This window comes from Saccopteryx leptura, chromosome 2, assembly GCF_036850995.1.
Source record: "Saccopteryx leptura isolate mSacLep1 chromosome 2, mSacLep1_pri_phased_curated, whole genome shotgun sequence".
NCBI classification, from domain to species: domain Eukaryota; kingdom Metazoa; phylum Chordata; class Mammalia; order Chiroptera; family Emballonuridae; genus Saccopteryx; species Saccopteryx leptura.
The window spans coordinates 52,846,029-52,872,585 of NC_089504.1; the positions used below are offsets into that span (position 1 = coordinate 52,846,029).

The following is a 26,557-nucleotide window of genomic DNA, read 5'->3' on the forward strand; positions in this document are numbered from 1 at the left end:
TCCCCTGCCTGGCGTGGCCACCGGGAACGCGCAGCCTCAAGTTGAGCGCTCGGTTCTCTCCACTGCCGGCCCGAGCGCAACAGGAAGTTCCAGGGGCTTGGAGAGGGAGCGCTTGGGGACTCCGGGAATGGAGTTGTGACCCTGGGCATGCCTTGGTCTCTGATAAGGCGGCCGAACCTCAACCTGGCTGTTACCTTTTTTTTTGTCTGCACTAGCACACAGTATGTTTAAGTACTATATATTGAGCACATTGTATTTCAGGCAGAGTACAAGGTACTTAGCAAACGTGAGCTCCTTTCGACATCGCTTGGTTGTTAACGGCAGTTTCTTTGGAGCCAGAGCACCTGAATTAGTTTCCCAGTTCCACTACTAGCTATGATCTTGGGCATAACCTAACCTCCATGCTTTGGCTTCCTCATCTGGAAAATGGAATGAAAGTTATACTTTGAAGACTAAATGAGATGCTATATATGCAATACACTTAGAATAATGCCTAACGTATTTAGGTTGCAATAGTTTGTGATTGTTAATATTTCATTATGGCAAAAATCCTATGAGGTCTACATATTATTGTCCCCCCCCCCCTTCCCCACCCTCCACTGGGTTACAGGAGGGGAGGAAGTGAAGCTGAGGGAGAAAAACAGAGTTGCGGTTTGAACCTACGTCAGTGCTTTAAAACACTGAAAGCATGGATATTCTACCCATACATGTGATTTTGATCATCCTAGGGAGAAGGTAGATCACCCCTAACTGCTAGAAGGGAAACCTAGTTCTTCAATTTCTTTCCCCTATATACAAATGTTGTTTCATTTTTCATCTGCTTTAGATTTTTCCACTATTGATAAACATTTTTTTTTAGATTAGATATTATGCCTTTTCTGGAATCTGGGTTTAGCTGTAAGAATCTGACTGTTTCTTAGGTCCTGTTCCCCTCCCCACCACATCTCACTCACTTGTAAAACATTTCATATGGAACTTGGCATGAGCCACCTTATGGGGGGCTAAAATTAGGGGCTAGTACCCTCAGGTAGTACTAAACTTGTCTTGAGAGACAAGGGCTTGAATAGCATTTGAGTTGCTTGTGTCCCAGAGGAGAGGGGGAAGACCTAGACAGCATATTGGTGATATGCCATCAATTTTGGTCTTATCTTGCCTGTTTACTATTCTCTATCACAGCTATTTTGTTTTAGTTGGACATCTATATCCAAACTATTAAGCATTTGGTAAATACTGAACCTGAAATATGTATCACCTCTTTATCTTTCTTGCTGTTTTTTTTTTTTTAATTATGGATTTTTTTAGAGAGAGAAGAAGGGAGAGAGAGAGAGAGAAACATTGACCTGTTCCTATATGTGCTTTGACTGGGAATCAAACCCACAACCTTTGCATATCAGGACAATGCACTCTCACTGGGTAATAAATCATAGGTTTTCAGTATAGGACAAAGAACCCAAACATTCTCAGAGAGACTTTCACCACACTTATAGTAGAAACATACAGTGCTAGAAGTGTAAGTGGTCATTCTACCTATAATTCAGTTATTTCTTTGTGTCACATCAGAACTCTACATGGCAACTATTTCCTGCAAAAGAAAAAAAAAATCATTGTTAGCTGAAGTATTCTGAAGTGGGTCTCAGTTTTTTTTCCTCATTAAAAATATGAAAAATATGGAACACTTCATGAGTTTTTGTGTCATCCTTGTGCAGGGGCCATGCTAATCTTCTCTGTATGGATCTACTTTTAGTATGTGTACTCAGTTGTGATTTTTTTCTTTTTAGTTTTATTGAAGTTGTATATACACATAGCTCAAAGTCATATAGTTTCATCAGTTTATTATTAAAAACAGAAGAGCCCTCCATCATTTACTGCTTTTCAGAAAGAGTGATCATGTTCATCCCTTTAGCTAGTTGGTACTTATTCGTGTTTCTAAATAATGTTGATATTGTTCCTTCTTGATTTTTAAAGGTTAGTCATAATGTATCTTCTTTCTAGTATGGAAGATGACGGTTTAGCTTTCTTTTGCATGTCTGTTCTTATCACATGCCTCCTTCCACTTCCTTCCACTTATCCTCAGAATAGTTATCTCATAATTTTTAGGTAGGTCAGTATTTAATTGAGTTACCATTATTATGCCTTCCTATACACTATGAAGAGTTGAGTAAGGTATTATATGAATTACTTCCCCTTTCTTCACTTTTATTTTCTCCAGAGTATTCTTTCTGTGTATGCTTGCAGTTTTCTATGGAGTTTTCACGAATTAACTGCAAGTACTTTTCTAGTTCTTGAAATCTTTTCTCAAGATGTGCTAGTGCAACAACTATTGAATCGATATAAATTTTTTCTTTTTCTTTTTGTTTTAGCAAGCGAACGAAAGAGAGATAGACAGACAGGAAGGGAGAGAGATGAGAAGCATCAGTTCTTTGTTGAGGCACTTTAGTTGTTCATTGATTGCTTTCTGATATGTGCCTTGACTGGGTGCTCCAGCTGAGCCAAGTGACCCCTTGCTCAAGCCAGCAACCTTGGGCTCAAGCCAGTGACCTTTGGGCTTGAGCCAGTAACCTTGGGCTTCAAGCCAGTGACCCCTGGGCTCAAGCCAGCTACCATGGTGTCACACCTATCATCCCACGCTCAAGCCAGCAACCCTGTGCTCAGGCTGGTGAGCCTGTGCTCAAGCCAGTGGCTTCGGGGTTTTGAACCTGGGTCTTCAGCATCCCAGGTCAACACTCTATCCACTGGGCCACCACCTGGTGAGGCCAGACTGGTTGCTCTTGTTTGATGCACAGCTGTTATTTTGGGCTCTCACTGTCATGTTGAGGATCCCCTTTGCGTCTCTGTTATTCAAACAGAAAATTCCCTTTCTACCCCTCATTCTCATCCCCTTCTAATCCAGAGGTAATCAAACAGTTGGATTTGGAACATATTATTTAGGCATATTATATACATGTGTATTTGTTGTATGATTTGTGCATACTGTATATGCTAGCATGCACTGTGATTTATTTAAAAATAGCTCCTGGAGATCCTTCCATGTCAATATATATTGATACTTTCTTGGATAAACTAATCATTGAAGGTCATCTATATAGTATTTTCTAGCTACCATTGTGCTTTTCTCTTCATGACATACCATTTTTCTAGATTCATTCAGCCATGTATTTACTGAGTGTCAACTACAGTATGTGCTAAGCCTTGTCCCACAATCTGAGGATATATAGTGAACAAAACTTTTATTTTTGAGGTAGAAAGGAATGGTGAGATGATTTTTTTTGGATTCTTCTGAGGTGAGAAGCGGGGAGGCAGACAGACTCCCACATGCATCCGACCAGGATCCACTGGCATACCCTCTAGGGGGCGATGCTCTGCCGATGTGTGCCATCACTCCATTGCAATCGGAGCCACTCTAGCACCTGAGGCAGAGGCCAAAGAACCATCCTCAGTGCCTGGGCCAACTTTGCTCCAATGGAGCCTTGGCTATGGGAGGGGAAGAGAGAGATAGAGTGAAAGGAGAGGGGAAGGGTAGAGAAACAGATGGGTGCTTCTCCTGTGTGCCCTAGCTGGAAATCGAACCCCAGACTTTGCCACACCGGGCCGACACTCTACCGCAGAGCCAATCAGCCAGAGATGCTTTGTGATAATGAACTGAGCTCAGCTATAGCTTTAGTTAGCTTGTTTTTCCTCTCATAGCATATAGACATTATACAATCAAGTCTCTCTTTGTTTGTCTGTATCTCTCTTGGTAGAAAATCATGATCATTGCCAATTAAGCTTTATTACCAGAACAACAGAATCATACCCATTAGATATAGAGATAAATTTCCTGAATGGATAAACTAAATTTGATATATGTGTTTCTTATATGTATTTATACATATAATGGAATATTATTCAGCTTTAAATAGTAAGGAAATTCTGACATATGCTACAACATGGATGAACTGTGAGGGGACATTGTGCTAAGTAAAGTGCATCACAAAAAGATATTGTATGATTCTACTTATATGGGTATCCAAAGTAATTAAATTAAATGACCTGGCCAGATAGCACGGTTGGTTAGAGCAGGGTTCGGGAACCTATGGCTTGTGAGCCAGATGTGGCTCTTTTGATGGTTGCATCTGGCTCACAGACAAATCTTTAATAAAAAAATAATAACGTTAAAAATATAAAATATTTCATGTATTACAATCCATTCATTTTCTACCACTCATGTTCATGGTTGTGGGTGGCTGGAGCCAATCACAGCTGTCCTCCGGGACAACACCAAATTTTTATTGGATAATGCGTAACATACATGGGTTGTTGTGAGGTCAGGAAGTAAACTTTCCTCCTTTTAATCAAATAGTCAGCTAGCTAATTGCAGAGACCCTTTTGACAAAGAAGATGGCTAAAAGAAAAAAAGATGAGGAGTATCATACTTTTCAGCAGGAATGGACAGAGGAATTCGCCTTTGTGGAGAGAGCAGTTCTGCAGTGTGTCTAATATGCAATGATAAAATTGTATCAATGAAATGGTCAAATATAAAGCAGCACTTCGACACATGCCATACTACATTTACATCGAAATATCCAGCAGGGGACAGCAGGAAGAAAGCATGTTAAGAGCTACTGTGCAGAGTGCAAGTTAGTCAACAGCAACTCCGTGTTTGGACCCAACAAGGTAACTGGAATTTGGCTAACTTTGCTGGTGCTTTAGCAATTGTGAGAAATGGAAAGCCATTCACAGATGGGGAGTATGCCAAAACATTCATGCTTGATGTTGCCAGTGAACTTTTTGACGACTTTTCAGATAAAGACAAGATAATCAAATGAATAAAAGACGTGCCTCTGTTGGCAAAAACTGTTCATGATTGTACCATCATGATGGCAATTCAAATTGAGGCAACACAAGTGAAGGACATAAATGCAGCACCACTCTTTTCTCTCGCTTTGAATGAGTCAACAGACGTAAGCTATTTATCTCAGTTCAGTGTGATTGCAAGGTATGCTGTCGTTAACACACTATGTGAGGAAAGTCTTGCTGTTTTGCCTATGAAAGAGACAAGAGGGAAGGATTTATTTAAGTCTTTCACTGAGTTCGCTAAAGAAAAAAATCTACTGATGGATAAACTTATTTCAGTGTATACTGATGGTGCTCCGTGCATGGTGGGGAAAAATAGAGGATTCGTAGCGCTTCTTTGTGAACATGAAAAGAGACCCATCCTAAGTTTTCACTGCATCCTACATCAGGAGGTGCTTTGTGCTCGGTTGTGTGGTGAGCAGCTTGGTGAGGTGATGTCGCTGGTCATTCGGGTGGTCAACTTTATTGTTGCCCAAGCTTTAAATGATCACCAGTTTAAAACACTGCTGGATGAAGATAGCAGTAATTATCCTGGTCTGCTTCTGCACAGCAATGTGCATTGGTTGTCAAGAGGGAAGCTTCTCAGCTGTTTCGCGGCTTGTCTGAGCGAAATCTGGACTTTTCTTGAAGTGAAAAATGTCGAGCATCTTGAGTTAGCTAACACTGAGTGGCTCCTGAAGTTCTATTGCCTCATGGACATGACTGAACATCTGAACCAGCTCAATGTGAAAATGCAAGGTGTTAGAAATACAGTCTTATCCCTTCAACAAGCAGTGTTTGCATTTGAAAACAAGCTGAAACTCTTCATCGCCGGCATTGAAACAGGTCATTTAAAAAATGACCTTTGAAAAACTGGAAGAATTTAAAGATGCATGCACAGCAAGTGACCCTGCTCAACATCTTGATCTCCAGCAGCTAGCGGGCTTCACATCTAATCTCCTGAAGTCACTCAAAGCACGCTTTGAAGAATTTCGTGAGCGCACTCGTCTTTTTAAATTTATCACCCATCCACATGAGTGTGCAGTGGACAGCGTTGACCTGAGTTACATCCCCGGTGTCTCCGTCAGAGATTTTGAACTACAAGCTGCTGATCTGAAGGCCTCAGACATGTGGGTGAATAAGTTCAAGTCCTTGAATGAAGATTTGGAAAGATTTTCATGACAGCAAGCAGAGTTGGTGAGCAAACACAAGTGGGGAGAAATGAAAAACTTCAACCAGCGGACCAGCTGATTGTCAAAACTTGGAACGCACTTCCCGTCACATACCACACACTGCAGCATGTGAGTATAGTTGTACTGACAATGTTTGGCTCTACGTATGCATGTGAGCAGTCTTTCTCACCTCTAAAGAACGTTAAGACCAACCTACAATCACTTTTAACGGATGGAAGTCTTAATGCCTGCATGAAGCTTAACCTTACCACGTATCAACCAGACTACAAAGCCATCAGCAAAACCATGCAGCACCAGAAGTCACATTAATGGTAAGAAGTACTTTATTCATCATTGGTTAGCAACAGCATAACAATGTTATTAAAAAGAATTCAGATACTTATTGTACTTTAAAAGTGTTGGTCTTACATAAAATGCACAGATTTACTTGTATTTAGTGTTAAACATATTGTATGGCTCTCACGGAATTACATTAAAAAATATGTGGCGTTCATGGCTCTCTCAGCCAAAAAGGTTCCTGACCCCTGGGTTAGAGTGTCATCCTGATTCTCAGAGGTTGCTGGTTTGATCCCCAGTCAGGGCACATGCAGGAGCAGGAACAGATCAATGTACCTCCTTCTCTCTTTCTCTCTCTCTAAAATCAATAAACATTTAAAGTAGTAAATTAATAGAAAGAAAGGGTAGAGCAGTGGTTTCTAGAGGCTGGGTAGAGAGGGAAATGGGGAGTTGTTTAATGGGCATAAATTTTTAGTTTTACAAGATGATTGGTAAATTTCCAGAACTTTGTTAAAAATATATAAATATGTTAGCCTGACCAGGCAGTGGCACAGTGGATAGAGCATTGGACTAGGATGTGGAGGGCCCAGGTTCAAAACCCTGAGGTTGCTGGCTTGAGTGCAGGCTCATCTGGCTTGAGCTTGGGCTCACCAGCTTGAGCACCAGGTTGCTGGCTTGAGCATGGGATCCTAGATATGATCCCGTGGTCGCTGGCTGGAACCTAAAGGTCGCTGGCTTGAAGCCCAAGGTCACTGGCTTGAGCCCAAGGTTACTGGCTTGAGCAAGGGGTCACTTGCTCTGCTGTAGCCCCCAGTCAAGGCACATATGAGAAAGCAATCATTGAATGACTGAGGTGCCACAACAAAGAATTGATGCTTCTCATCTCTCTTCCTTCTTGTCTATCCATATCTGTCCCTCACTCTGACTCTATGTCTCTGTCAAAAAAAAAAAAAAAAAAAAAAATATATATATTATATAATATATTTAACAATACCAAACTGTACTCTTAAAAAATTGTTAAGCCTGACCAGTGGTGGCACAGTGGATGGAGCATCGACCTGGGATGCTGAGGTCCCAGGTTTGTAACCGTAAGGTCACTGGGTTGAGAATGAGCTCATCCAACTTGAATGCAGGCTCATCAGCTTGACCGTAGCATGATCCCATGGTTGCTGGCTTGAGCCCAAGGTCACTGGCTCCGCTGGAGCACTCTGGTCAAGGCATGTATGAGAAGTAATCAGTGATCAGCTAAAGTTCCAGCAACTGTAAGTTGATGCTTCTCATCTCTCTCCCTTCCTCTGTCTCTCTCTCAAAAAAAAAAAAAAAAAAAAAAAAAAGAGAGAGAGAGAAAATGGAAAAAAGGAAAACATTGTAAAGAAAAGTTAAGATGGTGAATTTTGCATTATGTATATTTTACCACAATTAAGGAAAAAAAGAGATCGTTACACCAAATCCATAATGCTACAGGATTTTTTCTATACTCTGAATACAGTGTTTGAACCTACTACTTTCAGCTGGGTTTGGCTTTTTCCTGGAATCCATGACTATTTTGGGTTGTGTGGTAAGGTAGTGGTGGACTGTCCTGGAAACTTTCTTCTGATGCACTTGGTACCAGAACATTTAGTAGGTCTCATTTTGGGGGCAGCCTAATGTTGTTTTTCTTTTCCTTCATGAGTGTTGGTATTTCCATGTTTCTAGGGAAGAAGTTCCTCACTTATTTACAGATAAGCTCTGGGACTATTTCGGAGTGACTGTTTCTGAGTGACATGCGGTTGGGATCACTGAGAACTGATCATTCTGTTTGCTGCAGAGTTTAGATTCTTTCTCAGGGTTTGGAAACACATGCCTCTTCAGGAGCAGCACCATGTATTTTGATTGGAAATGAAGATATTTACTTGGTAACAAAGACAGGTGCTTTCCCAAGCCCTGGTTCTTCTGCATTTTTCTTGCTGGCGTTTGCTCTGAGTGCTGGCTCTAGATCTTGAAATGGTCTAGGACCAAGTAAGGGTCATGTATCTGGGATTGCAACTGTGCTGTGTGTTTTGATGGGAGAGATCAGCCTGGTGAATTTGGTCATTCTTTTTTCTTCCACTTACTCTTAATTCGTGTGTGGCCATTATACAGAATTTTCTTTCAGATACACTCAAAGCCAGTGAGGTGAATGACTGTGGGCAATCATAGTCCTCTCTTCACTTTACTGATAGTGGACTTGGAACTTCTTATGAAAGGTCATTTTTGACGTGAGCAAACTACCTAGCCCCGAGGAGGAAACATTCCTGTCTGTCAGAACCTTGTGCTTTCTGCAGCAGGACTGCTGGGTGACCTTGGAGAAGACATACTCACCGGGGTTTTTCCCCTGCCCTGCGTGTGAGTTTAACGTTCTCTTTATTTTCCTAGCATCGGACATGTTGGGATATGAGCCAGGAAGTCCTGCTCACGTTGCTCACACAAACCAAAGGAACTTAGGTTTAGGCCAAACTTTGTGCTTAGATCGTAGAGTTTGAAAATCTGTGCCATTTTGGAATGTCTAGCATGTTTTAACTTTCTCACTGATTTCCCTCAGTTGCAATGGAAAAAGGAGCAGAATATAGTAATTATAAACTCCCTAGAAATGTTAGCATGGAGGTGGAGGAGTAGAGAAAGGAACTGAAAGTCATGAAAGGTAGTTCTTGTTGACTACATGTCCTTCTGGCCTCTGGTGGGTCACCTTGGTTTCCTTGTCTATAAAGCTCACGGCCGCCATTTGCTGGCCACCTCTTTCTGAGAGCTGTGGATGTGCTGAGTTTGATTCCTTTGAAAATCTGATGTAAGCAATAGCTTGGGGGCTGAAAAACTCAAACTAGAATGGAGATGCTGCCCAGGGGGGACTAAGGTGAGCCAGTTAGTGCAAGCTGAGTCAATATGTAATGGCTCTTCCCCTGGCCCCAGTAGACTGTTTCCAAGTTGAAATACAAGCCTAGTATTGTCATATTTTTTCCCCTTTCCTTGTTGGGGAAAATGCAGATTACAGATTTTTTCTCTGAATGTGAAATCTCTCAGTCTTTAAATTTTAATAGTTGCTTCAAAATTTTTTAAAATATATTTTACGAGCTAAACAAACATAATTGTTTCTTGCTTTCTGCCTATGGACAGAAGTATATGTGTATGTTATTTTTCACTCTCGGTGGGTTTTTCTCTCTTTCTTTCTGCCTGTGCCACTCCTCTCTTTACATTTTTTATTGAGATTTATTGAGCTAGGATTCATATATCATATAATTTTCTCACTGAATGTGTATAATTTTGTGGTTTTTGTATATTCACAGAGTTGTGCATTCATCACCATAGTCAAGTTTAGAACATGTTCATTATCCCCAAAAGTAAACTCACACCCCTTTGCTGTCTGCCCCCAGCCACTCTGTCCCTCCAACACTAGGCAAACACTGATCCATTTTCTGTTACTATAGATTTGCCTATTCTGGGCATTTTATACAAATGGATTCATGCAACGTGTATTTTTTTGTGACCAGCTTCTTTTTACTTAACATAATGTTTTCAAGGTTCTTCTATGTTGGAGCATGTATGACAACTTTATTTCTTTATATTGTTTAATCATATTCCATTACATAATTATAACACATTTTATGTACCCATTCAACAGTTGATGGCTACTTAGGTTGTTTCTGGTTTTTGTCTATTATGAATAATGATGCTATGAACATGGGTTTACAAGATTTTATGTAAGCATATGGTTCCACTTCTCATGGCTGGATACCTAGAAGTAGACTGGATCATTGGTAGTTCTATATTTAATCTTTTGAGGAACTGCCAGACTGTTTTCCAAAGCAGCTGCACTATTCTGCATTCTTCCCAGAAATCTATGAGAGTTCCAATTTCTCTCCATGCTTGGTGACACTTTGCATGTTTGACTTTTTGATTATAGCCATTCTGGTAGATGTAAAGAGGTATCTCAGTGTGGTTTGTATTTGAATTTCCTTAATGAATAATGATGTTGAGAGCCTTTTGATATATTCACTGGTAATTTGCATATCTTTGCATAAATGTATATTCAGGTTCATTGTGCAGCAATGATTTTTTTTTTAATTTTTTTAATTTTTTTTTTGCAGCAATGATTTTTGATCCAGCTCTTGACATTTGTCTCCTGAAAAATGCACGTATTCACATCCACACAAAAGTTGTTATACAGTATCTAGGGGTTCATGACCCTCTTGATATCTCTCTATGGGTTTGAGGATACCTAAAGAGGACATGATTATATAGTAGGGACTTTTATGGGCATTTTGTATGCTTGATATTACTCATTATTATCTTCTACAGACCTCATAGAATTTGTGTGGGGACCAAATTTCAGGAAAGTGAGTTTGTAATATCTAAAACACTATACAGCTTTAGGGATTGGTTTAGGTGCAAATTCTGCAAGTAAGTGGTGGTGAAATGAAATTGTTAAGGGCATGAACTTGAGTCAGACTGCCCCTGTTTAAATCCTAGTGTCGCTTTTATGAACTATTATGTTCTTGGGCAAATTACTCAACCTCTCTGACTCAGTGTCCTTATTAGTAAAATGGAGATAATAACTGCCCTAACTTCCCACATAGGCAGAGTTAATATAAATAAAGTGCTTTGCCTTGTGCAGGTGGGTACATAGAATGTGTTGAATAAATTGTTAACCTACTGTGGACTGAATGTTCCTGTCTCTCAATTTCATATGTTGAAGCCCTAATCTGCAGTGTAATTCTATTTGGAGGATGGAGCCTATAGCAGGTAATAGGTTTTGACAGTGGAGCCCTCATGAATAGGATTAGTGCCCTTGTAAGAAGAGACACAAGAGAGATGATCTCTCTGCCATGGGAACATACAGGAAGAAGATGGCCATTGTAAACCAGGAAGAGGGCTCTCACCAGAACTTAAGCATCAGCGCACTCTGATACTGGACTTCCAGTCTCCAGACCTATGAGATAATATATATATTATATATATATTATATATATATATTGTTATATATATATATTATAAACTGCCCAGTCTACAGTATTCTATTAGAGTAGCCTAAACCGACTAAGATACCTGCTATTACTATTGTTACAGAATGGACCAGGTTATTACTTTATAGTGGAGCAGCTTGGTCTGTGAATGTGAAGACATATTCTTTCTTTCTGGAGAAAATAGATACCCTTCACTGATCTTTTAAAGAGCCAAGAAGCTTTTGGAAATTAAATCTTATAATGTTAGAAAGAGAATTTCCCTCCCAGTAGTATTTAAGTCCCTAGGGCATTATATAGCTCTTTAGTCTAGATCAGTTAATGCTCTCTAATCTTTGTCACCACTGTTAGTTAGTGTCTGCTTTAAAGTGATTTAGAAAACAAAACAAACCCCCTCCCCCCAATCTCTGTTCTCATCTGGAATAGAGAAACTCAGCTTTCTAAGCAGGCAGTTTTGCTCTCTAACCAGAGGATCAAGCAAGCAGACACAGTACTCGATTAAACAGAGAAGAGGGTCCAAAGTCTTAAAATTTCAACTCTCTAAAATTAGCTAGAATTTTTGGCATCAGACTTTACAGATTGGATCTTTGCTCTTGAACAGAATAAAGAGGCAAGCCACTCGGGCTTCTGTATTGGTCTCTTGGATTTCTTTTATTTTTGAAATGGTGATTTGTAAATATTTGTCAGTTTATTTGTAAATATTTGCCAGTTTTTCTTTGTGTTGTGATTTGTTATACATGGAGCACATCGTTTCTTTTGACCTACATGACATAAATTGTGACCAAAAACATGCCCTCTCTGATGCTCAGACTCAGGACCTGCAGGTCAGGAGGAGACCAGCACATTGCCTGCTGCGCTAAGAGGGCGGCGTGGCCTCTTCTGTTTCTTGGGGAAACCACGTTCTTGAGAAGCGACATTTCAGGTAGAAATTGCACCTTGCTTGTTGGTATTTGGGCTCAACAAATATTGAATGTGATGAGCAAGGTGGATAGATGAAAGATTAGGAGACATTTACCCTGGGGGAGCACTATGAGGTCCTTCACCAAGAAGCCTTCTTTTATTTTTTAAATTTATTGATTTTTAGAGAGAGAGAGAGAAGGAAGAGAGAGAGAGAGAGGCGTTGATATGTTGTCCCATTTATTTGTGCATTCATTGGTTAATTTTTGTATGTGCCCTGACCAGGGATAGAACATGCAACCCTGGCATATCAGGACAATTCTCTAACCAACTGAGCTACCTGATTAGGCCACTTTGGGGCCTTGTTGAGGTTAGTTTATTCTTTAAGTGTAAATGAAAGGAAAATTCTGTAAGATCTTGGCCAACAGAATGCTTCTGAATGTTACTGGGATTCTAGTGTTTTGTCATGTTCACTGACCTACAGATGATTTGTGTGTGGGGGTGTGTGTGTGGCCTGAATTTTGTTCAAGAAAAATTTGTCATGATACTTGACACATAACATAGGAGACTATTCAAGAGGGACTACTGCAATGGGGGAAGAAATATTGAGCTCAACTCAAATGCAGGGACAAGTGGAAATTTATTACCAAGGATCAGAATGGGGAGGTGGGGTCAGTGAGTGGAAATCATTGAAGCTAGGGGGATTCTTGCTAGACCAATGTGAAAAACTTCTTGCTGAAGACAGGCCATTTTGGTGGGGGATTTTTTGCTAAACAGACTCAGCAGAATTCTTATTACAACTGGACTAGGTGGGCCAAAGCAGAGACCAATATTGGGGCCTAGTCAGAAAGAGAACTCAAGTCTGAAAGAGCCCGACTCAAGTTTGGTCAAGGAGAGTCTTTGTCAGTTTGCAAATGGAGGTGGCTCAGGTAGAATGTTCCTCTTTATAATATATTCACTCAATGTTGTGAGCATTTGAAGTGACACATTCTTAAAAAAGAACAGCTGCCTTTTTTTTGTTTAAACCCCTTTTCTTGGGTCATTTCAAGGTCTCTTCCTTATGGATAGAATATATTTCTTCTCATCTTACAATAGCAGAGGAAATTAAATATGAAAGATTTTACTTATTGATTTTTAGAGAGAAGAGAGAGAGAGAGAAGTGGGGGTAGGGGAGTGGGTGGGAGGAACAGGACACATCAACTTATAGTAGTTTCTATCTAGGAGATGACTTCCCACCATGAATTGCTTTTAATGAGAAAGTTTTAATTTCAGCCCATCCTGTGTGGTTACTTTAGGTCTCTGAGTTGGTAAGGCCACCATGCAGGCTTCCTCTGAGCTTGGCAGGTTCAGCAAGTGGCCCCATTTTCGTCCACCCCAATGAATAAAAAGTTTTAAGTGAGAATATATTGTTTACTTTTTCACTTTAAACGATTATAGGCTTTATTTCAGAGAATAAATCAAAGAAAATATGCCCAGAGGCAGAAAGACCACATGGGAGGCAATCTAGGCAAGAAATCATGCTGATTTTAGGGTAGTGGCGATAAAGGTGCAGACAAGTGGGCACATGCAAGAATTATTTAAGAGACAGAATCAGTGGGTGTTGGTTGACTGAATGGGAAGTAAGGACAGGGAAGAATTAAGAATGGTGCTCTGGTTTCTAACTTGGACATCTGGGTGTACTGGGGAGCCCTTATGGAATAAAGGAGGGGGCATAGGTTGAGGTGGAGGAAATGAAGAATACAGAGTTATATGATTTAATTTAAAGTAAGACTCTCTTTTGTTTCTTTTTAAAACTGGTGAGGTAGATAAGGGTGGGTTTTATATGCCCAGGCAGCTGAGTTGCATATGGATGAATGGACTGTCCACGGTCAATGTCCTCTGACTCATCTTTCTGTTTTCTCTACTATCACCTACTTCTTTTCAAAAAATGTGTGACTTTTGTAGAAAATAGTCAGAAAACCAGCACTCTTTTTTGTTGGTCTTCTGGTCTTTAGTTGTTTTCATTGCTATTCAGTATTCAGACACATATTTTCAAAGTCCTGCTGGAGATACTTTTTAACATCCGAACATTTAAAGCCATTTTAGATGCTTAATGAGTTGATTGCTCTTCAGGCAATAAAGCTTTTTTGTCTTTTATTTTTTATTTTAAATAGAAGGAGGTGGGTCACCTCAAAATCTTTTTGGAAGGAAGTTGAGTATTAATAAATTACTATAGTTCCTTAAAGCAATTAATATGCATTATATCAGTGTAGTCGCAAATATTTAAAAGTTGTTAGTAACTTGTATCTTTTGCTTCTAAATTGGTATGACCTTTATGGGGAGCAGAGGGGCAGTATCTGAATTAACTTAGAAATTAAAAAAAATGTTTTCCCTATTGATTTGAGAAAGAGAGAAAGGAAGAAAGAGAGAGAGCTGAAAGGAGAGAGAGAGAGAGAAAAAAGCACCAACTTATTATTCCACTTAATTGTGTACTCATTGATGGCTTCTCACATGTGCCCTGACCAGGGATAGAAACTGACCTCATAGTCGGGACAATACTCTATCCACTGAACTACTTGGCCAAGCTTAACTTAGAAATTTTAATTTTAGGTTTTCTTTCTTTTTTTTTTTTAAGATTTTATATACTGATTTTAGGGAGAGAGGGGGTATGGCATGATGAGGAGCAGAAGCATCAACTCGTAGTTGTTGCTTCTCATATGTGCCTTGACAGGGCAAACCGGCAACCTCAGCATTCCAGGTCGACACTTTATCTACTGTGCCAGCACAGGTCAGGCTTATTTGTAGGTGTTTATTCTGTAGATATGCATGCTCATGAAAATTCTGCTGTATGTATTTTATCTAAAATCATTATGAGACTTCCATACAAAAGAATATTGTCAGCCTCCATAAGACTGAAGCAGTTCTATGGTACAAAGATAAGAGGATATCCGTTATTAATAGGTAAAGAAAAAGCAAGGTGCAGAGCTGTGTGTATACTATACCTCTATGTCACTAGCCATATTTGGAAGAATACACAACAAACTAATAGAGGTTTCTTTGGGTGAAGGAAACTGGATGGGCAGAATACAGGAGTGGGAGGGAGATTTAAGTTTTCCTTGTATCATCTGTTGTGCCTTTTGGATTTTAATCATTTGCAAAATTACCTATAAAATGTTGCTGGGGCCTGGCTTACATGTTCCATGAGTTAATAGAGTGGAGTCATTGAATATAAGAACTAAGTGTCTCTGATTGAACACACAGGACAGCGTACAGATGATGTGTTACAGAATTATGCAGCTGTATAATTTTGTTAACCAGTGTCACCTCAATAAGTTTAATAAAAAGAAAAAAGAAAGAATTAAATGCAGTATTTCTAACATTATAGCCATTGTAGCAGTATAGCAAATCTGTTTTGTTTGTTTTTTGGTCTGCGGAATTAGGCACACAGTTGTTTTTAGACACACAGTTGTAAAAGGCTTCCCTGAAATGATTATAATTAATTATTATTTTAAAATGCTAGTGGAGCCTGACCAGGCAGTGGTGCAGTGGATAGAGCATCAGACTGGGATGCGGAGAACCCAGGTTGGAAACCCCAAGGTCACTGGCTTGAGCACGGGCTCAACAGCTTGAGCACAGAGTTGCTGACTTGAGCGTAGGATCATAGACATGATCCCATGGTTGCTGGCTTGAGCAAGGGGTCATTCTGTCTGCTCTAGTTGCCCCCCCCCCCAGTCAAGGCACATATGAGAAAGCAATCAATGAACAACTCAGATGCCACAACGAATTGATGCTTTTCATCTCTCTCCCTTCCTGTCTGTCCCTGTCTCTCTCTCTGTCTCTCTGTCACAAAAAAAGAAAAAAAAAGAAAAACAAACAAACAAAAAATGCAAGTGGAGTGCCTATTTCTAAGTGCAGCTAAAGGAATGTTCATGAAAATTTACAGCTAGAAATGACTCTAATAACCTCTGGGTTCAATCCCGCAGGTAGAACAAGATTTCTCCCGTTTGCTAATTAAGATTGTTCTTACAGGCTAGAGAAGGGAACAGATTTACCTTGCTCTTCCTCTCTCCTTTATTTCTTTTCATTATAACTTGCCCCAACTCTTCCTTCCTATTGCCCAGTGACTCCCAATTACATTTACTCTTATCCTTTAGCCTAAATTCCTGGTTGCTCAGTGTAATTGTCTGCAGACCCTCATATTCTGAGGCAGTGTTTAGATTGCCATCCAAAGGACATCCCTGGAATATTGTGTGGCAGTGTTCTCCATAGGGTGATCAGTGGGATACTATTGGTGTTCTCCATGTAGCTGAGGTTTGGTGGATCTTCTGTTGAGTGAGCATCTCGTATGCTTTGTGATCTTTAGAACCCCTACTGTACTGTGCTATTGTATAGCACGGTGCTGGTAATAGAAAGGGCACTGCGCTACACAGGAAGTTCTCTCCGGGTACAGGGTCAAAGGAGGATGCTAAGATGGGCTCTGACTTTCTGTGGGGCACAGATAATAGGGTCTTGGGAAAAATTACCATGAAGAAAAGTTGTCATCCACTCTATCAGAAGAAGAAGCAGTTTTTCAAGGCTGAGCCTTCCTCCTTGGCTGTCCATACTATTTCTTTCCCTGCCATCTGCCCCCCATAGTCTCTGAAGTCATTTTCATTCTATCTTGCATCTTTTCTCTCTCTCTCTTTTTACTACTTTCTTATCTACAACAAGGTCCAGGCTTTCTCAACATAAAACAAACTTTGTTTCAACTTTCCTATTAAACATTGTATAAAAGAGCTCTGGTGCTGGTGTTAGGTAGAACCTGTTCCTCCTTTTTAAAGAGGTAATAATAATTGTAATTGTATTTGTATTTGTCACCCAGTTGTGAATATTATCTTAGTTCAAGCACATAAAGCATTTAAGCCCTACCAGTAGTTCAGTTGGTTAGAGCATTGTCTTCATATGCCAGGTTGCAGGTTCAGTCCCAGTCAGGGCACATAGAATCGACCAATGAACGCATAATTAGGTGGAACAATAAATCATTGTTTCTCTCTCTCTCTCTCAAATCAATAAATAGTAAAAAAATTTAAAACATTTAGCACAGCCTTTGGCATATGTGAAAGGCTACATTGATTCTGGATTTTGCTTTATACTGTTGATTGTGGCTCTTGTTTTTAATATTGTGTCTCGCAAAGGTATCTTACACTAGCTGCCTCCTCTGTTTGCAACCTACTTCCTGATTCTCTCTCTCTCTTTTTTTGTGAGAGACAGGAAGGGAGAGAGATGAGAAATACCAACTTGTAGTTGCATCACTTTATTGTTCATTGATTGCCTTCTCATGTATGCCTTGACCCAGGGGGGACTCAAGCTAAGTTAGAAACCCTTTGCTCAAGCCAGTGACCTTGGGATCATGTTGATGAACCTGCACTCAAGCTGTTGATCTCATGATTTTGAACCTGGGACCTCAGTGTCCCAGGTCGATACTTTATCCACTGCACCACCACTGGTCAGGCCTGACTCTCTTTCCATTTGTTTGTTCATCATGGGCAAAAATCGCCATCCTTCTTACTTTCTTTGCAGTATTAAACACATCTTCTTAGTTTTCCTTTAAAGTGTCCTATTTTAGTAGTAATGCAAACTTTTTTATTAAAGAGAGAAACTTTCTCCTTTCTCAGCTTTAGGTATCATGTCACCATCCTGATTGGTAGCTCTGTTTCTTCTCTGCATTCTATGCTTAGATATTTCCAAAGGTTCTTGGCTCTTCTCTCTTATTCTTTTAGCAAAGATTTTGAATTTGTTTAAGTTAAATATGTAGTTTATGTCACCACCAAATTTTTAAATAGCAATCCACCAAATTTTTAAATAGCAATAACTTCACTTTGGATAAATCTTCTTGGCCCTGATACTGCCACTGTGCAAAGCTTCACTCCAAATATTAAGAAGTAAAACCTGGTTGCAGTGTTCTTTCTGCTGTGCCTCACTAAAGTAACAAAAGAAGGCATCTCTGTCGTGTATATACACCTTACTATGGAGATTCTTCTGAGAGAAAATCTATTATCTGAAGACTCTAAAAAGCTCTGGTGCAGGAATCCTTTCAGTAGTGGAAGGTATCAGTACATGTATAGGTACCACTGGACTATTAGTGTATGGACACTTCTTTGCAGTTCCTCCCCTGGCCTCAGGCCTGGGATTGGATATAAGGTTTTATTATATTTTAGGGTGAGGCAAATTGTACCAACACTCACCTTGAGACCAACACTATCCCATCTTTGTCTTTTGCTTTTTCCTTCCCCAAATAATGACAATTAAAAAAACAAAACCTCACATATATATTAACATCCAGTTAATAAAGACTGCTACTCTAGCTGCAAAAATGGTATAATGTCCACTGTCAACTACAAGCATCTTGACAGTGTGCTGCGCCAGGTGATGGCTATTTGATCCTACATAGATTGGGCCATTGAGATAACAGAGTTGTAGCAAGAAAGTTTCCAAGTTCTCATTAATCACACAGGTCTCCTGTTTACACCTTTGGAGGGAAAATAGACACGGATTCCTGAGGTTCTATTTTAAGGGTGTTCATTTTGTTGCTCATTCAGCAATCATTGGGTTGGGCCCTGGGGCAACAGAAATGCCTGGGCCTGTAGAAGCTGGAGTCTAGGGGGCGGGGGAAGTAGACCCGTTAAAGTCATTTGAAGTCTGAGAGGCCTTTGGTGGAAAGTTTGAAGGTCGTGTAAGCCAGTAGCCACAGCCACTGTAAGACCAGTAGCTGTGGCCACCATCACAGCTACCTGGCCCGTGCAGGTTTACATTAGATTCGGACAGACAGTAATGAAACAACAGAGCCAAGAACTGGTGGGCCATTAATCCTAGCTTGCACCTGGTGGGCAAGAAATACACACAGTGGAAAAAACACTTCCCTTTCCATTCAGGGCTCCCAAAGACACTGACTCATCCGGGTATTCTTACAATCAAAGGTTTCTACCTCACCAGCCTTATTCACCTCTGTTCCCCATCTCCTTCTCTCTGCACAAACTCTGCACAAATTGGCTTCTCCTTCAGCACTCTGCCATATTGGCTGCTTCTCTTCTCCTCCACGTGGCCTTTCTCTATCCTCCTCCAGTATGGGCTCCTCTGCCCCATTTTATAGTGTAGAAATCAAAACCTTTAAGCCAATATACAAATAAGGAAGTCTCTGATACAACGTCACTTATCTGAGGCATAATGGAATTTCTCTTAAGAGTGCACCACCCCACATCATGCAACAGTCAAGGGTGTGGGGAAAAGCTTAGTTTTGAAAAGATCTTAGTATTAAAAGGGTGGGAAAGACTTAGTCTTAAAACTAAGCCTTGCCTGACCTGTGGTGGTGCAGTGGGTAAAAGCGTTGACCTGGAATGCTGAGGTTGCTGGTTCAAAACCCCAGTCTCGCCTGGTCAAGGCACATATGGGAGTTGATGCTTTCTGCTCCCCCCCCCCTTCTCTCTCTGTCTCTGTCTCTCTCTCTATTTCCTCTCTCTAAAAAATGAATAAAAAATCTAAAAAAAAGTTTTCTAAAAAACAAAACAAAACAACAAAAACTAAGCCTTAAGCTATAATAACTTTGGCTGCTTACAGCCTGCCCCCACACCCAATGCAAACTATAAGCGAGCAAACATATATATCATATTTACAAACTTATTTGACCGACAGTCAGGAAGTATTTTTCCATGAAAAACAAAACAAAACAAAACACATTAGAGTTAAGTTCCCAAAGTCACCAATGAAAAGCTAATTTCACCTTTAATATTACCTATAATATGTTAAACTTTATTGAGTCTTAATGAGTTCCAAAGAGATTTTTAAGCCTTTATGTATTTTTTTCAACAGCCCTATAAGGTGTTGTTATTATCTCCATTTTTAATAGGCAAACATGCATAAAGAAATTAATTTGTCCAGATAGTCCTGCTAGAATTGTCTATCTTAGCTTTACAAAAGAAGGGAGTGGTTGAGCACAACTTGCTTAATTTGTGTGTCTGGTCTCTATAGGAACTTCCAAACCTATAAAGAATTAAAAAAATTAAAAAAAATTGATTTTAGAGAGAGAGGAACAAAGAGAGATGCATCAATTTGTTCTTCCACTTATATGTGAATTCATTAGTTGATTCTTGTACATGCCCTGACTGGGATCAAACCTGCAACCTTGGCATATTGGAATGGTGCTCTACCCAACTGAGTTATCCAGCCAGGGCCAAGGACTTCTCTGCATTTATGTGATTGAAAGCTCATGACAATTGCCAGGAAGCAAGATCTCAAATGCTCCCAAGAATGACAGGTTTGCAGTTTCCTTTATGGATTTGGAATTCAGGAAGGAACTAAGGAAAATTACTTGAAGGTAGGAGAAAGCAGTTTGGGATTGGGTTAAAACAGCAGTTTTCAACCTTTTCTCTCTCATGGCATATGAGCACCAATTACTAAAGGAACTGAGAAACTCTTCTGCTGTAGTAATTAGTGTATGTGTGCCATGAGATGAAAAAGGTTGTATTTAATCAGGGGCACTGACCTTTTCTCCCATTGTAATTAGTTTATGTGTACCACGAGGAAAAAAAAAGGTTGAAAATCTCTGGATTAGGGGATGGTAAATAAGATTATGTGCTCTTGAGGGTGGTTACTTCCTTGTAGAGGGTCTGTGGAAAAAGGATTACTCTGGCATTTCAAAAGTATGATAACCTAGATGTACAAGAATAATGGACAGAGCTTGCTTGAGGCAAAGATAAACCTTTTGCTAAAAAAGTTATATACCTGGAGCATGACTACCCACCATGATCAGATTGCTTTTTGAGATTACTTTCCTTAGAACATCTTTTCATCTGCAGTCCCTAAGGTAGGGACACCCTTTTGGAGCTGTTTTTAATAGTTTATTGATACATGTGAAGTTTAATGATATAAATTTATTTTCTGCTTCCTCCCTTTTATTCTATATTTCTTCAAACCTTATCTTATTTATCTAGAATTCCCAGTATGCATCATGGAGGCCTATCCCAAGATATTTCTTGAATGAATTCAGATATTTAGAAACTCAGAATGAAGAATTATTTGAGGACATATGAATGCTACTGTGGCACATTTTGCTTTGCAAAAATTAGGTACTTAACATGTTTGGGGAATAATTATGTGAAATTGTTAATGTTTTTTAATAAGCAACAGAGCTTACTGATTCTAAAAGATTGTGTCATTTCTTGTTATAATAAATAGATTTTGAATTTACTTTTAATTTATTCTAAATTCTGTAACTGTATTTTTCAAGTTTGTATCTTTTTAGTGAATGCCTTTTAATACTTAAAATGTTGCTCACTATACAAGAGTGCTAAGAGGGTAGAATGATTTAAGACGACTTGATCTGGGAAGTTTTCCTTTGGTATGTTTAAAATGCACAGTAACCAGTCAATCAATCTCTCCTTTCCTCCCCCCTGTTTTGCTTAACAAGATCTGGACTCTGATTTTACTGCTAACCTAAAAATAAAAACCCTTTTAAAGTTATTGAGAAGACTTTGAAAAATCCTACCAGACTTCTAATTTTTCCAAATTTTTAAACATAGTTATTAAATTCTTTAAAATATCTTGTCAGGTTTTAGGCAGGAGAAACAGTAAGAATTTTTAGAGCACGTATGCAGAGTGCCACAATTTCTTTTAGGATTAATTTAGAAGATATTTTGTCTTTTAGCTACTTCCATTTATCAATTAAACAATGAATTTCACCCTGTCCAGTTGGTTCAGTGGTAGAGCATCGGCATGGTGTGTGGAAGTCCCAGGTTCGATTCCTGGTCAGGGCACACAGGAGAGGCGACCATCTGCTTCTCCACCCCTCTCTCTTCTCTCTCTTTTTCTTCCTCTCCTGCAGCCATGTCTTGACTGGTTCAAGCAAGTTGACCCTGGGTACTGAAGATGGCTCCATGGCCTCACCTCAGGCATTAAAATAGCTCGGTTGATGAACAACAGAGCAGCAACTCCAGATGGGCAGAGCATCACCCAGTATGGGCGTTGCCGGATGGATCCCAGTTGAGGCACATGACCAGATAGTCCTACTAGAATCATCTATCTAGCTTTACAAAAGAAGGGAGTGGTTGAGCACAACTTGCTTAATTTGTGTATCTCCTTATGAAATCTTTTTTGTCTCATAACAACAGACAGAGACTAGAAAGGGAAACAAAGGAGTGCAGTTAAACGAATACTTGCCCAGCAGAACCAGTAAACAACATTCTGTTGCTCCTGTGACATCATTGCTTGCCGGCACCTGAGGCACTTGCCCTTTTGAGGGAAAAACCACTCCTCATCTCAGTTAAATGTATTTGGCCTCAACCAAAAGGAGAGAGGTACAAACTAAGCTTTACAGTCAAGCTGTCCATGAAAGCAGTGAGTACAAAAGAGGTTCTGTACGTGCCATACCTGGTTCTAGGTGATGCTGTACCATGAAAGTGAGGCCACTGTAGATACCATTCAACTGCATCAGATGTTAATTTAAAAATAAAAGGCCTTTTGGCTGATGGATGATGGCCCAATGGATAGAGCATTGACCTGGAACACTGGTGTCCCAAATTCAAATCCCGAGGTTGCTGGCTTGAGGCGGACTCATCTGGCTTGAGGGCACAGGCTCACCAGCTTGAACATGGGATCACTGGCTTGAGTGTGGGATCATTAATATGATCCTGTGGTCCCTGGTTTGAGCAAGGAATCACTGACTCAGCTGGAGTGCCCCCCCGCCCACTCCACAAGGCACATATGAGAAGCAATCAATGAGCAACTAAAGTGATACAACTTGAAATTGATGCTTCTCATCTCTCTCCCTTCCCCCCGTCTCTCTCAAAAAAATTAAATTAAATTAAAAATAAAAGGCCTTTCAAAGTGAGAGGCAACAAACATTTATTTGAGATCAATAAGGATGGCTATTTGGTATCACTACTTCTTAAAGGCCTTTTATTTTGGGGTTAACAATACAGTTCTATTCAATAGTGAACAGCTATGTGTAGGGTTGGTGAATATTGAACAAGATCTTTGAGTTTAATATTGAAGAATGTTGAAGATTCCATAAGTGACCTCATTGTAATTGTAGGGGATGAAAAACTTCCTTATATTCCTAGGTGTGGTAGCTAGATCTGTGAAATAAAATGACACAACTGTCAGACTAACAGAAGAAAAGATATGCAAATGTATTAATTTTAATATTATGTGCACAGGGGCATGATGAGAAAACAAAACTAAATTGCCCCTCTCCAAAAAATAAATTGTTACCTGAACAAGCCAGGGTTCGAGTTGCCCATTGCCACTGAGTCGTGGAACCAGGATCCGAGTGTTATAAAAAATGTCTTTTATTCAGATTGCTGGCAACCTAAGAAGGCAGGGGACTTATGTCCAAAAGAACTGCCTCAACAGTCTCTGGTGCTGGCTGCTTTTACAGGGTTCAGGAGCAAAGTGTGCAGTTAGTCACGCAACAATGTGCAGGAGGTAGGGGTTCAGTTGGCAGGAATGCCTCCCCCACAAGTTCTTCTGATGTTGACCCTGACCCAGTTAGCATGGTCCTATCTCGTGTCCTTGGTAAGTCTTCAAAACAGCTGGACCTGGCACCTCTGAGACCATCTGCCTCAGGAATTGTCTGTGAAAAGGACTCCCTATTCCCTTAGGATACAAAGTAAAGATTTAAGATTGGTGAACTAAATTTCTAATTAATTATAGGCCTTAACTTTTCACAGTAAATCCTGCAGCTAGGCTTTTACAAACTGTTGTGATTTAAACTTTTCTTTCTTTTTTTTTGTATTTTTCTGAAGCTGGAAACAGGGAGGCAGTCAGACAGACTCCCGCACGCGCCCGACCGGGATCCACCTGGCACGCCCACCAGGGGGCGATGCTCTGCCCATCAGGGGCGTCGCTCTATTGCGACCAGAGCCAGTCTAGCGCCTGAGGCAGAGGCCATGGAGCCGTCCCCAGCATCCGGGCCATCTTTGCTCCAATGGAGCCTTGGCTGTGTGAGGAAAGGGACAGACAGAGAGGAAGGAGAGGGAAAGGGGTGGAGAAGCAGATGGGCGCTTCTCCTGTGTGCCCTGGCCAGGAATCGAACCCAGGACTTCCGCACGCCAGGCCGACTCTCTACCACTGAGCCAACTGGCCAGGGCCTGATTTAAACTTTTCTAATCTTCAGGTTTCTCCCCATGTAAGCTTTCCCAGACATCCCTGCAGAGGTTAACTTTTGCTGTATCAAAGTAAAGGCCAGGGAGCCATTAAGAGAGAATAACAAGCAGATTAACTATTTCCTAACCCTTCCATAATCTCCTTTTCATTACAACTAAAAGCTGCTATTACTAAAGCCGAATTTCTAACTTTTGGACTCCTCTGTCAAAAGCATGAGATTTGGGAATATATATACCGTGTAATAAGGGGAAGGGGTGGCGAAAGTGAAGGCAATTTAGGAGATAGTAATGACTTTTTTTTTAAACATAAAGAGGCCTAACCAGGTGGTGGTGGCACAGTGTGGATAAAGCGTTGACCTGGGATGCTGAGGACCAGGTTTGAAACCCAAGGTCGCCGGCTTGAGTGCAGGCTCACTAGCTTAAACTCAGGCTTGCCCTCTTGAGTGTGGGATCGTAGACATGACCTCATGGTCACTGGCTGGAGCCCCCTGGTCAAGGCACATATGAGAAGCAATCAATGAACAACAAAAGTGCTGCAACTATGAGTTGATGCTTCTTATCTCTCTCTTCCTGTCCCTGTCTCTGTTTTTCTCTCTCTTGCTAAAAATAATAAAATAAAATAAAATAAAATAAAGGTAAATAGGCCTTTAGAAGAATAGGTGGGAGATGTGATAGTTGGTGACAGCGTTTGTTTGGATGTCACTTCTCGTATCCTCCCTTGTGATAAGAGGAGGTCCTTTCTGGTGGCGGAAACTCCCAGGGAGAACATTTATGACAGTTGAGTTCCTTTTGGAAGAGCTATCTTTAGCTGGGTAAGCGGAGTTCAGAGAAAGCCTCTGCATTTGCTCTTTTTCAAGTACGTACAGCTAAGAACAATCAGTATACCCAAGCAGCATATTTCAGGGTGGCATGTCCTGAGCTCCTTCATAATCATTGGGAACCTGTAAACAGTGTGATGAGGAGTGTCCACAGCTGGATTTGTAGCATGTTTTCGGGCCCAGGGCATGTCTTTAAAATTTTAGGATGAGGGTAGGTATGAGAGTGAGGTGGGGACAACACTAATGTAGGGTTTGAAAAAGCTCCTTGTAGATTCTGGCTCACTGCCCTTTCGTCACTGCTCTAATACATAGGTAAGTGTGTGAACAAAAAAGGGGTTTTGAAAAAAAAAAAAAAGAGGTTCTGTAATAAAACTGACAAGTCCAGTGACAGAGAGTAATCTCATAGGGTGATCTGATCATAAATTCCTAACTGGGCAGGTCATGGTGGGTAGTCATGCCCCAGACATACAGCTTTCTTAGTAAAAGGTTTCTCTTTGCCTTGAGCAAAAATGTCAATGTAATTCTTTTTTCCCCCCAAACCTCTCAAGAGAGCACACAATCTTGTTAACTCTCCTGTAACCTAGTTCTTCCTTTGCTTTCTTCCACCTTTAAGTAATCTTTCTTCCTTCCTTCTTTAATCCCCAAAGCATAAAGGAAACTGCAAAACTCACTCTCAGGAGCATTTGAGTTCTTGCTTCCTGGCAATTTATATCTGTTTTGGCTCAAATTCAGTCTTATAAACATTTTTGCATGTTATAATTCATTGACTGGCTAAAGTTATATTCACACTTATATTTCTTTATGCCATATAGAGCTAAAATATTTTTATATTAGAAGGCCAGGCTCATTAGGTGGTTGGGTTCTATTGTGAATCCAGTGTTTTCTGCTTCTAGACTTATAAGACAGCTTATGGAAGAGCTTGACTATGACTTGAGTTTTGTAGAATGGGTGAGATTTTATTAGGAGGACAAGTGAGTATTAATTTCCCACCTGGATTTAAGGACAGGAATAGGCTGTGCAATATGAAGCAACACAGCCAATGGTAAACCATGCTTACAGACTGTGAAGTGAATTATCAACCTAATTAAAAAGGTAAACTGAGGCAAGTTTAAATGACCAGAAATTGAGTTTACTTGGGAAAGCAGAGTAATTGCAACTTGTGGAACATATGCTATAGCAAGGTACAGGCAAGTTCTCTGAGGTCTGTGGTCAGGCTGTGTTGTGGGCAGGGTATGCAAAGAAGGGCAAGTCCACCAAGAGTCCAAGCAATAAGTTTATTGGTGTGGGGATGGCAAAAGATTCTTGGCAGATGTTCACTGGTCAGGAGATGAGTCTCAGATTTCTGTGAATCAAGCATTTATAGTAAATAAGTCTCTTAGTTCTTAAGTTCTGTTCTTCTGAGTGTGCATTCTTCTTTTGTATCCTCTGGTTCTATTTTATTTTATTTTATTTTTTATTTTTTTCTCAAAGTA

General features: G+C 40.2%; 1 protein-coding gene and 1 non-coding gene across 5 annotated transcripts in view; one reads left to right on the top strand and one right to left on the bottom strand.

Moving 5' to 3' along the window:
- TRPM6 (transient receptor potential cation channel subfamily M member 6) overlaps positions 1-26,557 on the top strand; it is a 186,769-nt gene that overhangs the window by 24,677 nt on the left and 135,535 nt on the right. The gene's annotated exons all lie outside the window — the stretch shown is intronic.
- Positions 1,662-1,763, bottom strand: LOC136396487 (U6 spliceosomal RNA). Its single transcript, XR_010749773.1, has one exon. It is a non-coding gene; the product is annotated as a U6 spliceosomal RNA (small nuclear RNA).